The sequence below is a fragment of the Lontra canadensis genome, unplaced genomic scaffold (assembly GCF_010015895.1).
Source record: "Lontra canadensis isolate GAN:19392208 unplaced genomic scaffold, GSC_riverotter_1.0 scaffold87, whole genome shotgun sequence".
NCBI classification, from domain to species: Eukaryota; Metazoa; Chordata; class Mammalia; order Carnivora; family Mustelidae; genus Lontra; species Lontra canadensis.
In genome coordinates this window covers 5,158,466-5,180,750 of record NW_022631081.1, presented here as the reverse complement: position 1 = coordinate 5,180,750, position 22,285 = coordinate 5,158,466, and the positions used below count along the sequence as shown (strand labels likewise).

At 42.0% G+C, this 22,285-nt stretch overlaps 1 protein-coding gene across 1 annotated transcript in view; it reads right to left on the bottom strand.

Moving 5' to 3' along the window:
• Positions 1 to 12,435, bottom strand: part of RNF185 (ring finger protein 185) — a 37,399-nt gene extending 24,964 nt beyond the window's left edge. Inside the window, exon 1 of the mRNA XM_032883456.1 lies at positions 12,370 to 12,435. The gene's annotated coding sequence lies outside the window, so the exon portion shown is untranslated. The remainder of the gene's footprint in view (positions 1 to 12,369) is intronic.
• Between the last annotated feature and the right edge of the window lie 9,850 nt (positions 12,436 to 22,285).

Here is a 22,285-nt window from a genome sequence, read left to right as displayed (position 1 = left end):
AGTAATTTTCCTGGGCTTTTGCCCAGGACCCACTCCCATATTGAGAGACCTGTTCCTCTTTAAAAACTTCCCCCATGCCTATACCACACAGCACTTCTGAGAAGCAACAGGGAGCATGGATATCAAAGAATCAGGTGCTACCGAGACTACCGGGGGAGTCAACCTGGTGACTGACATCAAGAGTGGAATGGCCAGCCAGACCACTAGACCGTTTCCACAGAACCAAGTCACAGCTTGCTGCTTCTGACCTCTGTGTGTCCTTAGACCACTAATCAGTCGTGCTTTCCTCCCACTGCTCAATGAGATGTACTCATGACATCCTAGCTGATGTGAAGAGTAGAAAAGTAGGGGCCATGGTAGTAGCTATGTGACAATTCAGGCCACTTCAGAGACTCTTAAGCCAGAACCCACTTGGTAGCTTCTTCCCTCCTTTAAATACTACATTTCTGGGAATGTTTTCTTAGATAAAACATCAAAGGCAAAGGCAACAAAAGAAAAAATAGACAAATTAGACTTCATGAAAATTTTAAAATTTTGTTCATCAAAAGACACTAAACAGAATAAAAAGGCAATTCACAGAATGGGAGAAAATATTTGCAAATCATGTATCTGAGGGATCAACATCCAGAATATATGGAAAACTCCTAAAACTTGGGACACCCTGGTGGCTCAGTTAAACGTTTGCCTTTGTCTCGGGTCATGATCCCAGGATCCTGGGATGAAGCCCTGCAGTGGGCTCCTTGCCAGTAAGGAGCCTACTTCTCCCTCTCCCTCTGCTTGTGCTCTCCCTGTCAAATAAAAAGATAAAATCTTAAAAACAAACAAAAAACATCTCCTAAAACTCAACAACAATGAAACAACAGTCCATTTCAAAAATGGGCAAAGGAGGGGAGCTTGGGTGGCTCAGTCAGTTTAGCATCTGCCTTCAGCTCAGGTCACGATCCCAGGGTCAAATTCCGCATTGGGCTCCCTGCTGGGCGGGCAGGGCAGGGGGGGTGGGGGGAGCTACCTTCTCCCTCTCCTTCTGCCTGCTGCTCTCCTTGCTTAGGCTTTCTGTCAAATACATAGAATCTTAAAAAAAAAAAAAAGAAAGAAAGAACTTTATAGACATTTCTCCAAAGATATACAAGTGGCCAAAAACAACATGAAAAAATGCTCAACATCACTAAATTACAAAAATCCAAATCCAAACTACAAAATACCACCTTATACCCATTAAGATGGCTACTATAAAAACAAAATAAACAAAAAACAGAAAATAACAACTGTTGCTGAAGAGGTGGAGAAACTGGAACCTTACTGTACTTTTGTACTTTCGGTAGGAAAGTCAAATGGCACAGCTGCTGTGGAAAACACTATGGCTATTCCTCAAAAAATTAAAAACAGAATTACCATATGATCCAGCAATTCTGTTTCTGGGTATATAGCCATAAGAACTGAAAGCAGGGTCTTAAAGAAATATCTGTACACCCATGTTAATATTTCCATTATTTCCAACAGCTAAAACATGGAAGCAACCCAAATATCCAGCCACAAATAAATAAATGGATAAACAAAATGTGATACATGCATACCATGGAGTACTCAGTCTTAAAAAGAAAAAAAATTCTGACACATACCACAACATGGATGACACTTGGGGACATTATGCTAAGTGAAATAAACTAGTTGCAAAAAAGACAAACACTGTAGGATTCCAGTCAGATGAGGTACTTAGAAGAGTCAAAATCATGGAGACAGAAAGTAGAACTGTGGTTGCCAGAGGTATGGGAAAGGAGGGAACGGTGAGTTACTGTTTGTTTGTTTAAAGATTTTATTTATTTATTTGACAGAGAGAGATCACAAGTAGGCAGAGAGGCAGGCAAAGAGAGAGAGGGGGAAGCAGGCCCCCTTGCTGAGCAGAGAGCCCCGATGTGGGGGCTGGATCCTGGGACCCTGGGATCATGACTTGAGCGGAAGGTAGAGGCTTTAACCCACTAAGCGACCCAGGAACCCCTGAGTTACTGTTTAATGGGTACAAGAGTTTCAGTTTTCCAAAATGAAGAGTTCTGGAGATGGATGGTGGTAATGGCTGCACGACAGTATGAATGTACCTAATACCACTGACCTATACACTTAAAAATGGTTAAGATGATAAATTTTATTATGTGTATTTTATTACAATAAAAAAATTGGAAAAAAGATCCCTATGTTTCCACAAAGTGTCATTTATTTTATGATTCCATTAAAGGAAAACATCTACAACAGGAGTTCCTGGCTGGCTCAGCTGGTAGTGTGTGTGACTTTTTTTTTTAAGATTTTATTTATTAAAAAAAAAAAAAGATTTTATTTATTTATTTGACAGAGAGAGACACAGCAAGAGAGGGAACACAAGCAGGGGGAGTGGGGGAGGGGAAGCAGGCTTCCCGCTGAGCAGGGACACCCCCCCCCCCCCCCCCCCGCCAATGTAGGGCTTGATCCCAGGATGCTGGGATCATGACCTGAGCCGCAGGCAGATGCTTAAAACACTGAGCCACCCAGGTGCCCCAGTGTATGTGACTCTTGAACTCATGAGGTGTGAAGCCTACTTAAAAAAAATAAATAAATAAAAATAAAAATAGAAATGAGTGAATGCTGTCTTAATTTAAAAAAAAGAAAAGATCTACAATAGACAAATTCATAGAGATAAAAAGTGGAATAGAGGTTACCAGGAGCTAGGATGAAGGGGGAATGGGAAGTTACTGTTTAATGGGTATAGAGTTTCTGTTTGATGTAATGATGTAATGATAAAGCTTTGAAAACACATAGTGGTGATAGTTGCACACACTGTGAATATACTTAATGCCACCAAATAGTACACCTAAAAATGGTTAAATGGTAAATTTTGTTATGTATTATTTTATCACAATAAAAGTTTTTAAAAGAATCTGTGCTCCTTATTAGAAAGAAACCAGAATTCTACTCACTAAGAACATGCTGAGTCATTGTTCTATATACCCAAGCAATACTTATTAACTTACTGAATAACCGACTGGTTAAGTGTATGTATCAGAAGTAATGCTTACAAAAAAGGCTGGCAAAACCACAGAGACATCAACATTAAAATGCTAACAGGAGGGGCCTTTGTGTGGCTCAGTCCTTCCTTAGAGTGTATGACTCTTGATCTCAGGGTGTGGGCTCGAGCCCCACCTTGGGTGTGGAGATTGCTTAAAAATAAAAAATCTTTAAAAAATGCTAACAGGGGGGTGCCTGGGTGGCTCAGTGGTTAAAGCCTCTGCCTTCGGCTCAGGTCATGATCCCAGGGTCCTGGGATCGAGCCCCGCATCGGGCTCTCTGCTCAGTGCAGAGCCTGCTTCTCTCTCTCTCTCTCTGCCTGCCTCTCTGCCTACTTGTGTTCTCTGTCAAATAAATAAATAAAATCTTTAAAAAAAAAAATGCTAACAGGAAAAAGCAAGCTATAGAACTATGTGCACTGAATGGTTCTAACCATTAAAAATGTACACACTGGGGGAGAAACAAGGAAATAAAGCAACTTAATAAAGGCTCTTTTCAGAAACAATGTGGGTAGGAAGAGAGGGAAGCTTTTCTGTATTTCCCAAAACGAGCGTATATTACCTTCACAATTAAAATTACTCTTTTGTGCCTCTCACCCGAAATAGTTTCAACTTAGAACTTCCTAATTGTTTCAAAAAACAAGTTCCAAAGTTATGTGTCCTTTTTAAGGTACTGTGATACCTATTAATAGGGGAAATAGGGCTTATTAAAAAACAAAATTAACTGCGGAAAATTTATTTAGGTTGAAAGAAACCTCTGTACTTCGTTTAGCCCTAATTCCTCGTTAAACAGCTGACTTCTTTACAACATAGTTCCAACCTCTAGGTTGATCAGTGAACGAAGAAAAATTTAATGATGGTCCACAGACCCCCCCCTTACACCTGCAAAGGTACCTCTCTACAAACTCCTCACAGAACACTGTGTAATTTATAGAACAGAGACACACACACACAAAAAGTCACTTCAAAGAAGAAAGTATTAAATAGAACTTATTGTGAATAGATTATCAGTGTAGCTGTTACCAAGTCTAATCTAATCAGCGCACATATTTCCTTTGACTGAGCTGGTCATGTCCTTTAATTTCTCTATTTTAGCATCTGCGTAACTGCATTTCTCTCCACCACATTTCCCATTATTTTTAAGAGTATGTTCAATATCTCCAGAGATAACCTGCCCGGTACCTGATCCAGCCACTTGCTTCTTTAAGCTTTTCATTAATATCTTGTTTTCTGCTCAACTTCACCAACCCCCATCTGTGGCTAGGCTCTAAAATTTGTCATTAACTATTACTGGACTATTAAAACATGTATTTCAGTAGTCTCATCATCTGACCACCACTTCCCAAATTCTAGCAAATTCCTTCTTAACTGTTCAGTTTGATAAGACTTCAAATACCTGGGATGGCTGGTTCACTAACTTTACCCTCTCTCTACTGCACATTAAGGCTCTTCAAGTGCTTTCTTCCTTTTTAGCTTATTTAGATCTCATGGTCCATCCTTTTCCCCATATGCATACCTCCATAATTTCCTTCCCCCACTTAGTTTCCATAAAGGACTTACTTTAAAAATGTAAACCAGTAAAATAATGACTTCCTATTTATTGATATATTAAAAGAATTGAATAGGCCTACAAGAAGGAGATTTTCTGATCAACTTACCTTGAATTTATGACCTCAAGACCCCTTGCAATTTTTTTTTAAAGATTTTATTTACTTATTTAACAGAGAGACAGCAAGAAAGGGAATACAAGCAGGGGAGTGGGAGAGGGAGAAACAGGTTTCCCGCTTAGCAAGGAACCTGAGCAGAAGGTAGACACCCAACAACTAACTGAGCCACCCAGGCACCCCAAACCCCTTGCAATTTTTAGCAATCCTTTCACCATATTTTGAGTCAATGTAATTTATGAGTCTGTGATGGCTGTTTCGTAACTTTTTACTCCTTCAGTTATAAACAGCCCCTACTTTCTCTTCACCTTCACTAATGACCATCCTTACTATTTCCCTGAAAAAAACTAAAAACAAGAGAGCTGCCTTATCTTTCTACTTCCAAACAGGACAACTTGGCTCTGTCTGTAGTCTTATATTCTTCTTTCTCTCTTTACTACCATGCATGAACTATCTCTGCTCTTAACTAAGGCTAAACTACCCACTCATACATGGATTACATTTCCTCTCACCTGTTCAAGGTATTTGCTCCCCAAAATATACCTTTTTCCTTGCATCTTTAAAGTTTGGCATTTGGCTAAATCTTTTCTTATTTCTAAATCAATAAGAAAAATCTGTTATCTATACTGTAATGTCTCCCATCTTAATTTCTATATACTTTATTAAAATACTTGTTAAATGAGTGAATTACTCAATTAATTGTTCTCAGGAATATGCCTCTATTTGGTTCCTAATTGTGAGGATTATCATATCTCATTCCTCATCTCCCAGTCCTTCTAATTTTTGGAAAAGGAAACATATCCTTTCTTTTCTTTCTTTTTTTTTTTTTTAAGATTTTATTTATCTGTCAGAGCGTTTCAGGCCCCTAATGCTAGAAATGCTCTTTATCTGGTATAAGTCTGAAGTAAAAGGGGAATGGTGTGCATTAGTCTAACTGAATAATTCCTCTTAGTTAAATGTAAAGATTCTGCATTTTGGACATTTTTTTTATTAAGGACACGAATTCTACCAACAAATAAAATGCTGGAGGAAAATGCAGACAACCCTTGTTTGGTACAGTAAAGCAGAACAATAAAAATGCAAGCTGATACTATGAAAAATGGTCATAATAATGGGAAAATCACAATTGTCTGTGAACTTTTAAAATATTATCACATTAAAAACACTCTTACTATTGGTACACATGCTTAGTGAAGTGAAAAATAAAATACTCATTTAGTTTACTGTAACTTAAAACATTAGAAATATTGAAAATTAAAGTGTCTCTTTTCCTTGTAAAAACTTTCTTTTAAAGAGAGGGGGAGGGGCGCCTGGGTGGCTCAGTGGGTTAAGCCTCTGCCTTCGGCTCAGGTCATGATCCCAGTGTCCTGGGATCGAGCCCCACATCGGGCTCTCTGCTCAGCAGGGAGCCTGCTCCTCCTCTCTCTCTCTGCCTGCCTCTCTGCCTACTTGCCTACTACTGTCTGTTAAATAAATAAATAAAATCTTTAATAAATAAATAAATAAAATAAAGAGAGGGGGAGGGGCAGAAGGAGAGGGACAGATTAAAATCTTTTTTTTTAATTTATTTTTATTTATTTATTTGAGAGAGCACGAGAAAGAGCAAAGAGCACAAGTTGGGAAGAGGTGGAGAGGGGCAGAGGGAAAGGAAGCAGCAGATTCCCCACCAAACAGGGAGCGACGTGAGACTTGATTCCAGGACCCAGAGATCATGATCTGAGCTAAAGGTAGATGCTTAACCTCAAGGGAGAGGCTCCACACACAATGCAGAGCCAGATGCAGGGCCTGATCTCACAACCCTGAGATCATGACCTAAGCCAAAATCAAGAGTTGGATGCTTACCCAACTGAGCCATTCAGGCGCCCCTGTTTTATTTTTTAATTATATATGCAAGATGGTCTGGGTATAGCCAAATGCTCTGATGTCAAAAGAGGTATGGGTGCACTGGTAGCTCTGCCACCCCAAGCAGGTGCCCAATATCACAAGTCTGGAGTATTCCAAACCACCACTGACTCCTGTGGTCACCACTGTGACCAGACAACCACCAGAGTAGCTCTCAGATGTCAGGACCTCCTAGTGGTCTTATCACATTTCAAATAATACTGTAGTATCCCTTTTACTTGACTATGGCCCTCCCACCTCTGCATGATCAGCAGTGGTTGGAGCTGAGAAAAGCTCTGAATGGTCAGCAGTTTCAAAGGGACAATTACTCTGCACTTCAGCATGTCCAAATCTAACCTCATTCAGATCAGGGAGTTACTGGCATTGCCCCAGATTTTGCAGTTCAGCTCACTCTCAGTTACTTCAAGAGGCTTCAGGCAATCTGCAAACTCTTTTAATATTTACATGCAAAAATGTGCGTGATAACAAATAACTCAATTACAAAACAGACAAAGGATCTGAATAGACATTTCTCCAAAGACACACAGATGGCCAATATGCACAAGAAAAGATGTTCAACATCATCAGTCATTAGGGAAATGAAAATAAAAACTACAATTAGATGCCACTTTGCAACCACTAGGGTGGCTATAATAATAACAACAAAAAGAGACAATAACAAGTGTTGAAGAGGATGTGGAGAAAATGGAACCCTCACATATTGCTAATGGGAACGTAAAATGGTGCAGCTGCTGTGGAACAGTTTGGCAGTTCTTCAAAAAGTTAAACATTGAGTTGCCATATGACCCAGCAAATTCCACTCCTAAGGAGACACATCTAGGAGGACTGAAAATATGTTCAAACAAAAATGTGCACATGAATGTTCACAGAAGCATTAGTCATAATAACCAAAGGGCAGAAACAACCTAAATGTCAATAAATTAATGAATGGATAAACAAAATGTGCTGTAACCATACAATGAAATATTATTCATCAAATATAATGAAGTACCAATACAGGCCACAACATGGATGAACCTTATGAAAACATATGCTTAATGAAAGAAGCCAGACACAAAAAGCCACACGTAGTAAAAAGGGCACATACTATATGAATCCATATTAGTGACTGCCAGGGGATGGAAGAGGGGGGAACAAGGAGTGACTGCAAACACGTGCAGGTTTTCTTTGAGGGGACATGAAAATGGTCTGGGATTAAAACAGTGGTGATGATTATACAACCTTATGAACATACTAAAAACTACTGAATTATACTCTTTAAATGGTGAATTTTATAATATGTGAATTTTGTTTTAAAAAAAATCAACAGGGACGCCTGGGTGGCTCAGTGGGCTAAAGCCTCTGCCTTTGGCTCAGGTCGTGATCCCAGGGTCCTGGGATTGAGCCCTGCAGCATCGGGCTCTCGGCTCAGCAGGGAGCCTGCTTCCCTTCCCCTCTCTCTGCCTGCCTCTCTGTCTACTTGTAATCTCTGTCAAATAAATAAATAAATAAATAAAATCTTTAAAAAACAAAAATCTCTGCCTTCAGCTCAGGTCATGCAGGTCATGATCTCAGGGTCCTGGGATGAGTCCCTCACCCCCACCCCATAGGGCTCCCTGCTCAGTGGGGAGCCTGCTTCTCCCTCTGCCCCTCCCCCCCCGTTTATGCTTTCTCTCTCTCTCAAATAAATAAAAGCTTAAAAAAATAAAGTTTACAGTCATGAAAGACAAAAAAGACTTGAGGAGGGGTGCCTGGGTGGCTCAGTGGATTAAGCCTCTGCCTTCAGCTCAGGTCATGATCTCAGGGTCCTCGGATAGAGCCCTGCATCAGGCTCTCTGGTCAGCAGGGAGCCTGCTACCCACTCCCCCTCTGTCTGCCTCTCTGCCTACTTGTGACTTCTCTGTCAAATAAATAAGTAAAATCTTTATACATAAAAAAAAAGACTTGAGGAACTGTCTCAGATCACTAGAGACTCAGGAGACTTGACAACTAAATGCAATGTGGGAAACTGGGCTGGACCCTGGAAAAGAAAAAGAACATTAGCAGACAAATGGCTAAATCTGAATAAAGTCTATAGATTAGTTAGTAGTATTGTATTAATGTTAAATTACTTATTTAGATAATTTTAACATGGCTATGTAAAACGTTAACATCAGGGAAAGTTGGGTGAAAAGTATACAGGAAGTTTGTGTATTATTTTTGTAAGTCTAAAATTATTTCAAAATAAAATAAATTATACAAAAGTTTTAAAATGTTAAAAAAGTTAAAAATGTAAAAAAGTCGAAGAGTTAAAAAATGTACATGGAAAAAACTTTAAAAAATGTACACAATGCAAGTCAGGGGCTAGTAAATTCTTTCTGTAAAATGCCATACCATAATACTTTAGACTGTAAACCATATGGTCTTTGGAGCAACCACTCAACTCTTCTGCCAAAGATGATATGTAAATTAATGGGTGTGGCTGTATTCCAATAAAATCTTATTTATACTTTTAATTTTCCTGTAATTTTCACATATCACAAAACGTTATTCTTTTTTGGATCTATTCCCCACCATTTAAAAATATAAAATCCATCCCTAGCTCACATGCCATGCAAAAACAGGCAATAGAGCCAGATTTGGCCTGTATACCATAAACTGCAGACTCTCCAGATGAGAATTTGTCAATGTAAGGGGCACCAGGGTGGGTCCAGTCCAGAAAAGCATGAGACTCTTGATCTCAGGGTCATGAGTTCAAGCCCCAGATTAGGTGTAGAGGCTACTTAAATAAATAAAAAAAAAAAAAAAAAAAAAAAGAATTTGCCAATGAGTGCTTCAATTAAAAAAGAAGTGTTGCATGCACATCAATTAAGTCTGGCAACGCTAGGTTAAACAAGATTAGGTATGTTTCTTTATTATAGGACATCTCACTATATTTAATGTGGTATTATACGCTGAGAAGTTCCAAGAAAAGATAATGATATACAGCATTTTCCAAACTTATTTTTACTATGGAACACTTTTTTTCAGAGGCATCGCTTCCGAGAAGTGGCCTGAAGAGCACACTTTGGAAATGCTGATTCAGGTACTTTTTTAAAAGGAAAATTTCAGATTAGTAAGTATTAAAGATATCACCAATTTATGATCATTTTAAACCAGCACCTGGATAATATCTGAATAAGCATTTCACAATTTTGTTTTTAATCCTAGGAAACACAAACAAAGCAGGAAGGTAAACACAAGCAGGAAGCCTTAACTCAAACACAATCTATTTTTCGGGAGGGGGATAGGATGTGAGCAGAACTGGGTCATAATATGGAATCTTTGCTCCATAGGGCACTCTAAATATTCTTACAAGTTTTGAAAACACGACCTACTTTTAGGAACTTCAACATTCTACTAGAAAACTAAAGACAGGAATGCCTGGGTGGCTCAGTTGGTTAAGCCGCTGCCTTCGGCTCAGGTCATGATCCCAGAATCCTGGGATCGAGTCCCACATTGGGCTCCTTGCTTGGCGGGGGGCCTGCTTCTCTCTCTGCCTCTGCCTGCCACTCTGCCTGCTTGTGTGCCTGAGCTCACTAGTGCACACTCTCTCCAAATAAATAAATAAAATTTAAAAAAAAAAGAAAAAAGAAAACTAAAGATAATCTAGGGGTGCATGGGTGGGTCGGTCAGCTCGGGTCATGATCTCAGGGTCCAAGCATGAGCCCTGGGGCTCTGCCCTCAGTGGGGAGTATGCTTGTCTCTCTGCATTGTTCCCCACCCCCACAGCTCCTGCTCTCCCTCTCTCAAATAAAGAAATAAGATCTAAAAAAGAAAAGAAAACTAAAGATATGCTAGAAGCATTACCTGTAGATTGTACATTAGGGAGGATGAACTGGCAGGCAAGTCAAATCCCTAGGATGACTGGTTTTAAATGCTGGATGAAAAGTTAGCCGACAGATTGCAAAAATTCTCTCATTAGATACAAGAGCTATATTATATAATACATTGGTGGAGAGAGGATTAAAGAGGGATTTATGACCCGGGCAGGAAAGGCCGGCCTGAACAACCCTGAGGGGCCCTTCTTGACAGAGGCTCCTCAATTCTGTGAGCCAAAGAGTTCACTGGCTTCTCCTGATCAAACACAGTCTCTCTTTCTCTCTCTCTCTCTCAAGTAAATAAAGATTTTATTTATTTGAAAGAGAAAGAAAGATCATGAGCAGAGGGCAAAGAAGAAGTAGACTCCCCGCTGAGCAAGGAGCCCAATGCGGGACTCGATCCCAGGAGGCCAGGATCAAGACCTAAGCCCAAGGCAGATGCTTAACTGACTGAGCTACTCAGGTGCCCTCAAACACGAAGTCTTTAACAGCATTTCCAAATTACTCTAAGAACATAAGCTACAAACCAATGGGGTGGGGTACCTCCTTAGTTATTCAACAACACTTAAGGAGCCCTTATCAGATGGGCCATTCCAAAGTCCCTGAAAAAAAAGATGGTGCAGGGGCACCTGGGTGGCTCAGTGAGTTAAAGCCTCTGCCTTTGGCTCGGGTCATGATCCCAGAGTCCCAGGATTGAGCCCCACATCGGGCTCTCTGCTCAGCAGGGAGCCTGCTTCCTCCTCTCTCTCTGCTTGCCTCTCTGCCTACTTGTGATCTCTGTCAAATAAATAAATAAAATCTTTTTTAAAAATTAAATTAAAAAAAAAGATGGTGCACAGGGATAGATTACATTAATTCACACCACTGGCCTTACTTCTAGAAAATGTAGGCTGGGGGAGGGGGGGATGGAGGTGTCAAGAAAAGAGGGCAGAAAATATAAGTCAGTCAGCACGAGAAAGGTTGAAAGAGTTACTTAGAATCAGACATTTCAGGTTGGAAAGGACCTCCATCTAATATCTATATACCTCCTTTAACCGGAAGTTCATTACTTTTGGAGCCAATCCATTCCATTGCTGGTCACCTCTGACCAGCATTAAGTTCTTCAATTAAACCAAGAGAATCTGCCTACTGGTCCGAGCTCTGCCACTTTCAACCCCAAAGATAAAAAGTGAAGCACTCTTCACCATAACAATTGTTTTCCGTTTTAAAAGACAGTTTCCTTCTACTTTTCTTTTCTGGGCTAAACATCCCAATTCTTTCAAAGATCCAGAGATGGCTCCAGCTGCCTCAAAGCAAAGAATACGGATATCTAGTATTCACAGCAGGAAAGCACTTCAAATCAGTGGCCTTCAAACATCAGTGTGTACAGGACCCCCGAGGTGTTATGTTCAAAACGATCCCAGGTTTCGACCCAGATTCTAAATCAGAAGTCTTATTTGAGAACGGCACTGTAAAGCATGCACCTCGAGACATTTCAAAACAGACCATTATAAGAACCATATTTTAGGCACACTGCCCTGTTTTACAAACGAGGAAACTGAGGCTCAACAAAGGGAATGGATTGGGCCCATAACGCACAACTGGCTGTATGCAGCGAAGTCTCTCGGCTCTCTCACTCCCAAGCCCAACTGTGCAAAATCATTTAAAGCACATCCACCTGAGAAAGGCTGTCTCGAGCCGGGGACAGAAAGTGAGTCAGAGTGAGTTCCTGCCCGGAAAGGAGAGCTCGTGGCTGTCTTTTCCTTCCTTCCCAAAACTATAATCACAGGATAAAAGACCACAACGCCGACTGCACCTCTCTTCTGGGACGGAGGGTCCCAAGCAGAGCGGAGGTGGTTGTCTCTGCGCCGCTGGGTCAGGTGTCTCAGCCTGTGGGCCCGGTTAAGGCAGAAACCCTGCCCGCGTCCCTCAACTTCGACAGCCCCTAAACTACCACCCGAGCCCATCACGTACCTGCCTCTGTCCAGCTAACACCGCTGCGGCCAACCCAGCTTATCCGTCCGTCCGATGCCCTGCCACTCCGTCCCTTTAGGCTGTCGGGTAAGAACTGCGATCACTCCTACGCAGACTCGGTCACCTGACACAAAGCCGCCCCTCTTAGAGGACTTCCGGCCATAACCGGAAAAGGTTGGTCCGCAGCGCGGTTCTCCCGCCCAGGTCACGGGCTCAAAGGTTCCGCCTGAGGGCGGGAAGCGGAGAAACAGGGGCTCTTGGGCAGCTCTTTCAAAGAGCCTGAGTCAGGGCAGGGAAAGTACCAGGGAAAGGAACATCTTGTTGAATCGGAATGTAAGGATGATGGGAATCAGAATGAGGAGAACGTGTTAAAAGACACAGGAGCTAACTTGAAGGAGATACCACTGACCAAATAGGGGCAATTTGAGCATCAAAATACATGATGATAGTGACAGTGTAACTAATGAAATAAAATGGTAACCCACGAGTCTTTGCTGATATAAATAAAGAATTAAATAGATAAGGAGAAGGGAAAACCCCTCCTTTTAGTAGAATCCCAACTAACAAAACTGATGGAGTTAGAATAACAATAATAAACGGTAAAACTAGAGGAACAGGGTAATTACACATTAAAAGTGTCTCCCATAAATTATTTATTGACTACGAAAGGAAAATGGTAATTTTACAGAGGTATAATCTCGAAGAGCAAGTGAATCAAAGTGATCCAAATTATAGGTCAAGTAAAGATCATGGTCCTTCCAATAAGATGCACAACATCTCTTCTGTGATATTTCTGTCAAAAATGTATAACCCAAATCTCACAAGGAAGCATGAAATAATCCCAAATCGAGGGCACTCTACAAAATAACTGTCAGTATTATGAAAGACAGAGATAGGCTGAGGAGCTATCCTGGTTTAAAAGAGATTAAAGGGGCATGACAACAAAATGTGGTGTGTGATTCTAAATTGCATTCTGGAGGGGGAATGGGAAGCAGAATAGGTGTGATGTACAATATTGAGATAAGTGACAAATTTGAATATGGATTGTGGACTAGTTCTTAATGTCTATTGTATCAATGTTAAATTTTCTAAATTTGATCACTCTATTGTGGCTTTGTTAAGAGAATGCCCTTGTTCTTGGGAAATACTCACCGAAGTATTTTGGAGCTAAAAGGGCACAACTTAATTTTGGATTACTCAGAGAAAAATGCGTGTATGTGGGGGGGGGGCATGATTAAGCAAATGAGGTGAAATATTAAAGAGTAGTGAATCTAGGTAAAGGGTACATGAAAGTTCCTTATATACTTTTGCAACTTTTATTTAAGTTATTAAAATTTATCATCTAAATGTGGGAGTTCCTGGGTTTTAGCCAATTTACTTATTTATCTATCAAACATTTGTTTGTGTTAGGGACTGGTGATAAGAGACAAGACAAGATCTTTGCTTTCATGCCTCGTGGGAAAAATTTTGAACACGTGATCACAAAACTAACACACTACTTATCCTGAAAATGACAATAGTTAACATTTGCTGAGCTCTAACTAAGCACACTCCACACAATAGTTCATTTGACCCTCACAGCAGTCCTTTGAATGGCTTTGGTGGTTATCTCCATTTTACAAATGGGTAAAGAAAAACTTTTTAAAGTTTACACAGTTTTATCATTTAATTAAAAATTTCCAGGGATGCCTGGGTGGCTCAGTTGGTTAAGTCTCTGCTTTCAGCTTGGGTGGTGATCCCAGGGTCCTGGGATCGAGTCTTGCATCAGGCTCCTTGCTCAGTGGGAAGCCTGCTTCTCCCTCTGCCTGCTGCTCCCCCTGCTTGTGCTCTCTCTCTGACAAATAAATAATAAATAAAATCTTTTTAAAGAATTTCCAAATCACATACTGATAGGTGGTGGAGATGCAATTTGCACCCAGATAGTTGTTCTCTGGAGTTTTTGACATTTTCATTATTTCATTAATTCAACAAATATTCATTAACTGTCTGCAATTATCCCAAGGACTATAGGAGAGGTTGAGTCTGAGTGGGTGGTGAAGGTAGTAGACGAAATAAACTCATAGATGAAATTCTTTGTCTGCTTGTCTTCTTTTCAGGTTTCTACGAACAGAGAGTAACACGGGAAATGTTTCCAACCACACAAACCTGGATCTGGGTTCAGGCTCTGAGAAAAATAAAAGCAGTCCCTGGTATCCAGGAGCTGGCGTGGCACACACAGGTAGGCCTTGGTGTTCGCCTGTTGAACATATACCCTCCCCCAAATTACTTAATCCAAGCCCAAATCCTAAATGTCCTTCCTAACCCTCTGTTACTGAGATGCCCCATCATTCCTTATGTTTTGCATTGCCCACTTTGTGATAACAAGTAATAAACCAACCTATCCAACCGCAGGTATGTTCCTGTGGTCTTTGGCTGGAGGGCATTGAAAATTCCCATGCTCACCAACTATGTGAATTTAGATGAGCCGTTTCACTTACAGAAGCCTCCATTTCCTCATTCATTTAATGGGGAAATTTATTTCTTCAGAAGATTATTTTGAGTATGTAGAACAAGCTTAGCACTGAATGAGCTCTGTATACTTTTAAAAATTCCTGCTTGAGCTAATTCCTTTGAAAAAGCCAGAGTACCATCATTATAAAACAACATGGGAGCATCAGCTTCAATTAAGACAAAGTTGTCAATTACATTCTCCCTTTCTGTTTTTGCTGGGTTCATCAGGCAGACTAAAGGCAGGAGTTCAACTTTTCCTTTGTCAGAAATAAGGTCATTCTCATGGTCTCTTCTGGAAAGCAATAACCACATTCCTGAAACTTTAATGTTAGGGAACCAGCACTGTTTATTTCTTCATGTTCTTGTTATTAAAGACATTCTCAAGAAATAGCAGAATTGAAACTACCAAACTTGGAAGCACTTCAGTTTAAAAAATATATCAAGTAATATCTTCTCTGTTTTACCACATTAAGGCACTTATGGACCACAAAAACACACTGTTGGTGATGTTTGCATGTATTCTCCTATGACCCAGCCTGGATTTAATATTATTTAATGCTTACAACAAATTATGATGAATAAAAAATATTCATTCCAGGGGTGCCTGGGTGGCTCAGTGGGTTAAGCCTCTGCTTTCAGCTCAGGTCATGATCTCAGGGTCCTGGGATCAGGCCCTGCAGCAGGTTCTCTGCTCGGCAGGGAGCCTGCTTCCCCCTCTCTCTCTGCTTGCCTCTCTGCCTACCTGTGATCTCTCTGTCAAATAAATAAATAAAATCTTTTAAAAAAATATTCATTCCAGTGGGAAAGATTAAAATAAATAGAAATGCTCTTATTTCTTCTTCTGCTTGCTCTGAGCATCCCAAGGACTCTCATTTTAACTGCTCTAACCTTTCTCCTGCCCCCTTCCTTCCCCTCCCCTTCCTCTTCTGATATTAATACTAATATTAATACTAATGCTGGCAGCTAATAGTTATTGAATGTTTATTAAGGTGCTACACACTGTGCTAAGGGTTTTATATAATTTAATCCTCACCCCTGAATCATGAAGCAAGTATTACTACATATGAGGATCTAGAGACCCAGAGAAGTTAAGCAACATGCCCAGTGCCACACAGCTGGTAAAGTTCACACTCAAGATTGGAATCTGCCTACAAAACCAGCACCTGTTGAAATGTTGCCTCACTACCCTGGGCCAGAGAGTAGGGTCTGTGAAGGGATGGAGGGAGGGATGGGACTGGAGAGGAAGGAAAGGGCTAGGGCACGCGTGGTTGGAATCCATGCAGAGGCATTCAGATCTTCTCCAGGGTACAGAGGAGAGGGTGGAGATTAGGAGCACAAGACAAGTAAGAGGCCACTGCAGAGCCTCAGAGGGAGCAGGAATATCAGTCAAGGAGTTTGAAGGACCAGGAAGGTTGAACAGTGGGAAAAGGCAAGTAATTGAAGTAATTGGGGATGAGAAAGCTATGATTAAGGACTTGAGGCCTCAGATGTGTATCTGCCAGTTGAGGAGAGGCAAGAAGTCTGGTAGACCTTCTGGCTTCTTGGATCAGTTGAGGCTCACAGGTCCTTGCCCTTCTCTGAGCCTCAGTTTTCTCTTCTATTCAATGCAGGGGGGAAATATTCCAGGATCCTAGGAACCAGCCCAACTCTGGTGGATGGCATCACGTTTTTACTCCAGTCTCCTCACCTGACATGGGGGAGAATATTCCCTGGGCCTGGCCCACCCCCACCCTCACCCTTCACCCTAGGCTGGAGTCAGCCTCCCCTCATGGGTACAGGAAGCTCAGAGAGGAAGACCATGTGTGCAGACAGAAGGGAGAAAAGGCCAGAGAAATCATCCCCTAATCCTCCTCAACTCCAACCCTTAAACGAAGGAGGCTGGCAGGTTAGGAACATGACCTAGTTACCCAACCCCTGGCAAATGCGCAAATCCTTGCTGTTATGCCTTCGGGCATGTTACTAAACCCCTGGGCCTTAGGTTCCTTTTGTTCTCTGTGCCTAGGTCCTAAGGTTAAGATAAAGCTCATTGCACCCCTGCCATTAAGCCTTGTGCCCCAGGACAGCTTAGGGTCTGTTTCTTCTGCCTCCTGTTGGAGCCTGGCCTAGGACTCTGCCCTTATGGTGACCTGTTGGCTTCCTAGGTTTGGGTCTGGATAGCATTATTTGTTTAGGGACATGGCCACGAGATGGTGTCAGAGCCGTATTCTGGAATCTTCTGGGATCCAGATCAGGAACACCTTATTCCAGGGAGATAGGCTCTTTCCAGAGGATTCTGGGATGTTCCCAAAACATGAGGTGTGAAAACCAAGTCTAGAAAACCAAGGAAGGGGAAAACTAGTGAAGGAGAGGAAAATCTGGAATGCACTAAGATATCCTGGGGTCCAAGCCCTGGGTGTAGGGAGGAGGGGCCCTCACTGGGCAGCCCATCTCTGCCTTCCACCTCCAGAAGCCCAGGAAGAAAAGGTAGAATATTCACTTAAGGCCTACTATGTGCCAGGCTTTATGGGGAGTCCTTTTTAAATATTTTTTCTCAGTGAGTCCTCTTAATATATCATTAAAGAAAGAATTATTGACCATTTTACAGACGAGAAAACTAAAGCTAAGAGAGATGAAAAAATGTCAACATCCCACCGGGAAGTAGAGCCAGATTGCATGTTTCAGAGTCCTGGAGATGAGCTAGAAGTCAGGCTGCCAAATAAAATACATGATATCCAGGTAAGTCTGAATTTCACATGAACAACACATGGGACATACTTATACTAAAATTTTTTGTTGTTTATCACAAATTCAGATTTAACTTGGTGACTTTTATTTTTTCCTAATCTAGCAATCCTAGGTAGAGGAGATGCCCATAGCCCCTACATGAGAATGGGAAGAGCCTAGGACTGTGGAGTCCAGGAGAGAAGTTTGGATGGGACCCATGACCCCCTCTCAAGTCTTGGGGACAAGTCCTAGGTACCAAGTCTACCTGATCCCTGGCACCTGCTACCTGAACAGCTCCTGGTTAGGTGTCTCTGCACACTTTCCCAGGGCCTGGGAGCAACAAAGATCTAAAGGGACAAAAACCCTCAGGCTCTCAGCTTTTTCTCACCTTGTACCCCATCTGTTTACCTTCAACCTCTCCCATTCCAGGAAATTGCTCCACCCTTTGTCCATCCAAGTTCAGGCCAGAACTGGAATTACTCTTTTGTTTTTTTCTCAAGACTAGATATAATTTGCACACAAAAAAGGTCAAAGTCTTAAGTGTTCAGCTCCACAAATTTTTACATATGTACACACTCAGGTAATACCCACACAGATGTGTGTGTGCAATACAGTGGCTTTTGACCTCATGAGTGCTAGAAACATGGAATCCAAATTGAGACACACATTAAGTGTAAAATACGCACCAGATTTCAAAGACTTAGTTTGAGGAAAAGAATGTGAAATAAGTCATTGATAATTTTAGAATATTGACTGCATTTTGAAATAATATTTTATGCATGGATTACATAAACATGGATCATGAGGGGCATCTGGGTGGCTCAGTGGGTTAAGCCTCTGCCTTCAGTTCAGGTCCTGATCCCAAGGTGCTGGGATTGAGCCCCACATTGGGCTCTCTGCTCAGCGGGGAACCTGCTTTCCCCTCTCTCTCTCTCTCTGCCTGCCTCTCTGCCTACTTGTGATCTCTGTCAAATAAATAAATAAACTCTTTAAAAAAGTGGATCATGAAAATGAATTTCCCATGTTTCTTCTACTTTTTAAACTGTGACTAGAAAATTCCAAATTATGTTTGTAGCTCACCTTAGAGTTCTGTTGTCCAGCACTAGTGGACGGAGTGTGATTTATTCACCTGTGAGAAAGAGGTGGACCCGAAGTTCACACTGCCTAACTGTGGCAGAGTGGGATGGAAAATCAGGTTAGTTTGAACCCTGAAACTGTGGGTGGGCTGAATGGGCTGAAAGGACCTCTTCTAGGACTGAAGTTGACATCTTCTAGGTTCCTATCTTCTTTGAGACCTAAATCAATCTTCTCTGGGGGCCTAAAGTACACTTGCCGTCCTGGGCTGGGGGCGTCAAGAAAGAGGGCTTCCTGAAGTGGGTGATTAAACTGACACATGAAGGATGAGTAGGAATAAGCCAGGTAAAAGAGAGCGTTTTAGGCAAAGGGAATGGCATATACAAAAGTCTTAAGAGGGGCTAGTTATTAAAGAAATAAAAATAGCCCTGTATCACTAGAGTGGAGAAGTGGGGATCTGGTAGGCTTAAATCATGCATGGTATGACAGGCTTCAACCTGAAGCCCAGGGTGGGTCAGGGGACAGACTCGGCGAGGGCTGTTTTAGAAAGATCAGGCCTGCTGCAATTTGGAGAATCTGTGTTCCAAGAGAGAAAACTGAGAGCCAGAGAGGCGACGGGCTTATCACGGTTCTACAGTGAGTTAGAGGGTAGAGCCCAGAGAAGAAGGACCAGGAAGGTGCAAAAAGGGACCAGAAACTTGCAAAGACAGCCTTCTTTGTTCGGGTTCTCTACGAGGTGCTGGCTTTGAGTGCCCACTAGATGGTAGCAGAGGCTGCCCCAAACATTGTGGGCTCCGGAAGGGTGTACTCTGCTGAACCCACAAGCCTTCCTGCTCCCATCTCCCTAGTCTGGGCATGAGGGGGCTCCCCCTGGGCCCTCTTGTCCAGACCCAAGAGCAGTAGGAAGAGCCCTGGGTGTCAAGAGGCCCAAAGCCTCATTCTAGCTCTAACTTCTATCTGTCATTGACTTTGGGCAAATTGACAGATAAAACTGTTCTTGAGGGGCACCTGGGTGGCTGAGTCGGTTAAGTGTCTGCCTTCAGCTCAGGTTATAATTCCAGGGTCCTGGAATCAAGCGCCATGTCGGGCTCTCTGCTCAGGGGGAGCCTGCCTCACCCTTTCCCTCTCCCTCTACCTGCCATTCTTCCTGCTTCTGTGCGTGCTCTCTCTCTGTCAAGTAAATAAATAAAATCTTTAAAACACAAAGCAAAACAAAACAAAAATTATGCTTGAGAACTTGAGTGCTTGGCTGTAGAAATGGGATATTTATTATTTAGTCTACCAGGGCTTGAGTTCTGCAGTCAGATCCCCCTCTGGTCTCTTGATCCTTCTTTTATGCTTCCCACCACCCTCTCAGTTCTGTTGAGTGAGTTAGACTCCCAAGGTCCTCAAGGTCCTCAAGGGCCAGCCCAACCCCAAGAGCGAAGGGGGGGTTGTGAGCTAAGGTCTCTGAGTTAGAGCCAACAAATAGCCCAGGTTTTATCCTCAGACAAAGAGCCCTATGTAGATTGAAAAGGTGGATAAGCAGTGGAGCTTTGGGCAAGTCCTATCTCCTCCTTGTGCCTCCACTGTGAAGGGGGATGAAGAGTTGCTGCCCTGCTTATCCTCATCTCACTGCTATGTAGGGTCATCAGATGCAGCAAATAAAAAACACAAGACACCCACTTAAATTAGAATTTCAGGTAACCAAAAAATAATTGCAATGTTGGGAACATACACTTTTTTTTTTAAGATTTTATTTATTTATTTGACATACAGAGATCACAAGTAGGCAGAGAGGCAGGCAGAGAGAGAGGGGGAAGCAGGCTCCCTGCTGAGCGGAAAGCCTGATGTGGGGCTCGATCCCAGGACCCCGAGACCATGACCTGAGCCGAAGGCAGAGGCTTTAATCCACTGAGCCACCTAGGTGCCCCGGGAACATACACTTAAACTAAAAATTATTCACTGATTTCTGAAATTCAAACGTAACTGGGCATCTCTGTATTTTATGTGGCAACCTTACCACTTGGGCTTGGTGAAAATATAAATGTCAAGTGACACCTGAATAGGAGGGTTGTGATTCTTGTCCTCAGTGGCATTCTGTCCCAAGACCCCCTGTGGTCACCACATTGAGTTAGACAGAGCTCTCAGGGCCCATTCTGCTCCCTGTTTCCCAACAGTTCTGGAGGTGGGATCTCATGCCATATGAACTCACGTGGTCTATTCATGACCTGATGTCAGTGAGCTCCTTTAACTCCTGGGAAGTGAAAGAAAGAAAGGGGGAGAGAGAGAGAGAGAGAGAGAGAGAAAGAGAGAGAGAGAAAAGAAAAAAGAAAAGAAAAAGGTAGGTGTGAGTGCGCCAACCGATAGATTATATCATGGGAATCCAGCCAAGATAAAGGACTTCCCCTAAGCTGATTAGGGAGGGGAAGTGGAATCAGAGGTTGAACTCAGGGTGTGGGTAAGATCTACTGAACCTCCTGGGATCCGACTGGCAGGCGGGAGTCAGTTGGAAGAATGGAAGGAGCCCACATTCTGCAGCCTGGAGACTGGGCATTAAATTAGTCACCCAGTGATCCTGCCTGGCTCCTGCCTTCAAATCCCTGTCTACTTACCCAAGGCTGCTATATGTCAGCCACGGAGGTACCTTATATACAATCACGTCAGTCCTCATGGTATAGGCACTATTCTCATCCCCATTTCACAAATAGGCACAAAGAGGCAAAAGGACTTGCCTAAGATCACACAGAAAGTAAGGGAGAAGCTAGGACTCAAATCTGGATCTTTCTGGACTTACTCTATTCCATTACACTGCTTTTCCCATCCCAGGCATTGGATACACCTGCAGTTTCTGGATGGATAAATCAATCTACAAACAATGACAGTTTTTTTTCCTTCCATTTCAAACTTAACAATTTGTATATTTTTTTTAATTTCTGAGAGAGAGGCAGAAGGAGAGGGAGAAGCAGACTCCCTGCTGAGTAGGGAGCCCGATGCAGGGCTTGATCCCACGACCCTGAGATCATGACCTGAGCCAAAGGCAGATGCTTAACCTACTAAGCCATCCAGGTGCCCCTGTATTTCTTTTTCTTATGTTATTGCATTGGCTGGGACTTCCAGTAGTATTAATAGTGGGTACCCAAGACATATACCTGAATCTTTCTGTGTTACTTATGTCTTGCTGTGTAATAAATATCTCAAAACATAATATCTCAAAACAACAAACATTTATTATCACACAGTTTCTGAAAATTAGGGATTAAAGGGTAGCCTTGTTGAGTGGCTCTTGTTCAGGTTCTCACAAGGTTACAGTAAAGATATATGCCAGATTTCTTCAAAGAAAATATGCAAATGGCCAGTAAGCATGAAAAGATGATCAACATCATTAGCTGAAAAATGCAAGCAAAGCCCATAATGAGATGCCACTTTACACCCACTAAGGATGGCTATAAGATAGACAACAACAAATGTTGGCAAGGATGTGGAGAAATCAGAATTCTCAAACACTGCTGGTGAGAATGTAAAATGGTGTAGCCACTTTGGAAACAGCCTGGCAGTGCTTCAAGTGGTTAAAGATAGAGTTACCACATAATCTAACAATTCTACTTCTAGGTATGTGCCCAAGAGAAATTAAAACATATGTTCACACAAAAATTTTTACATGAATGTT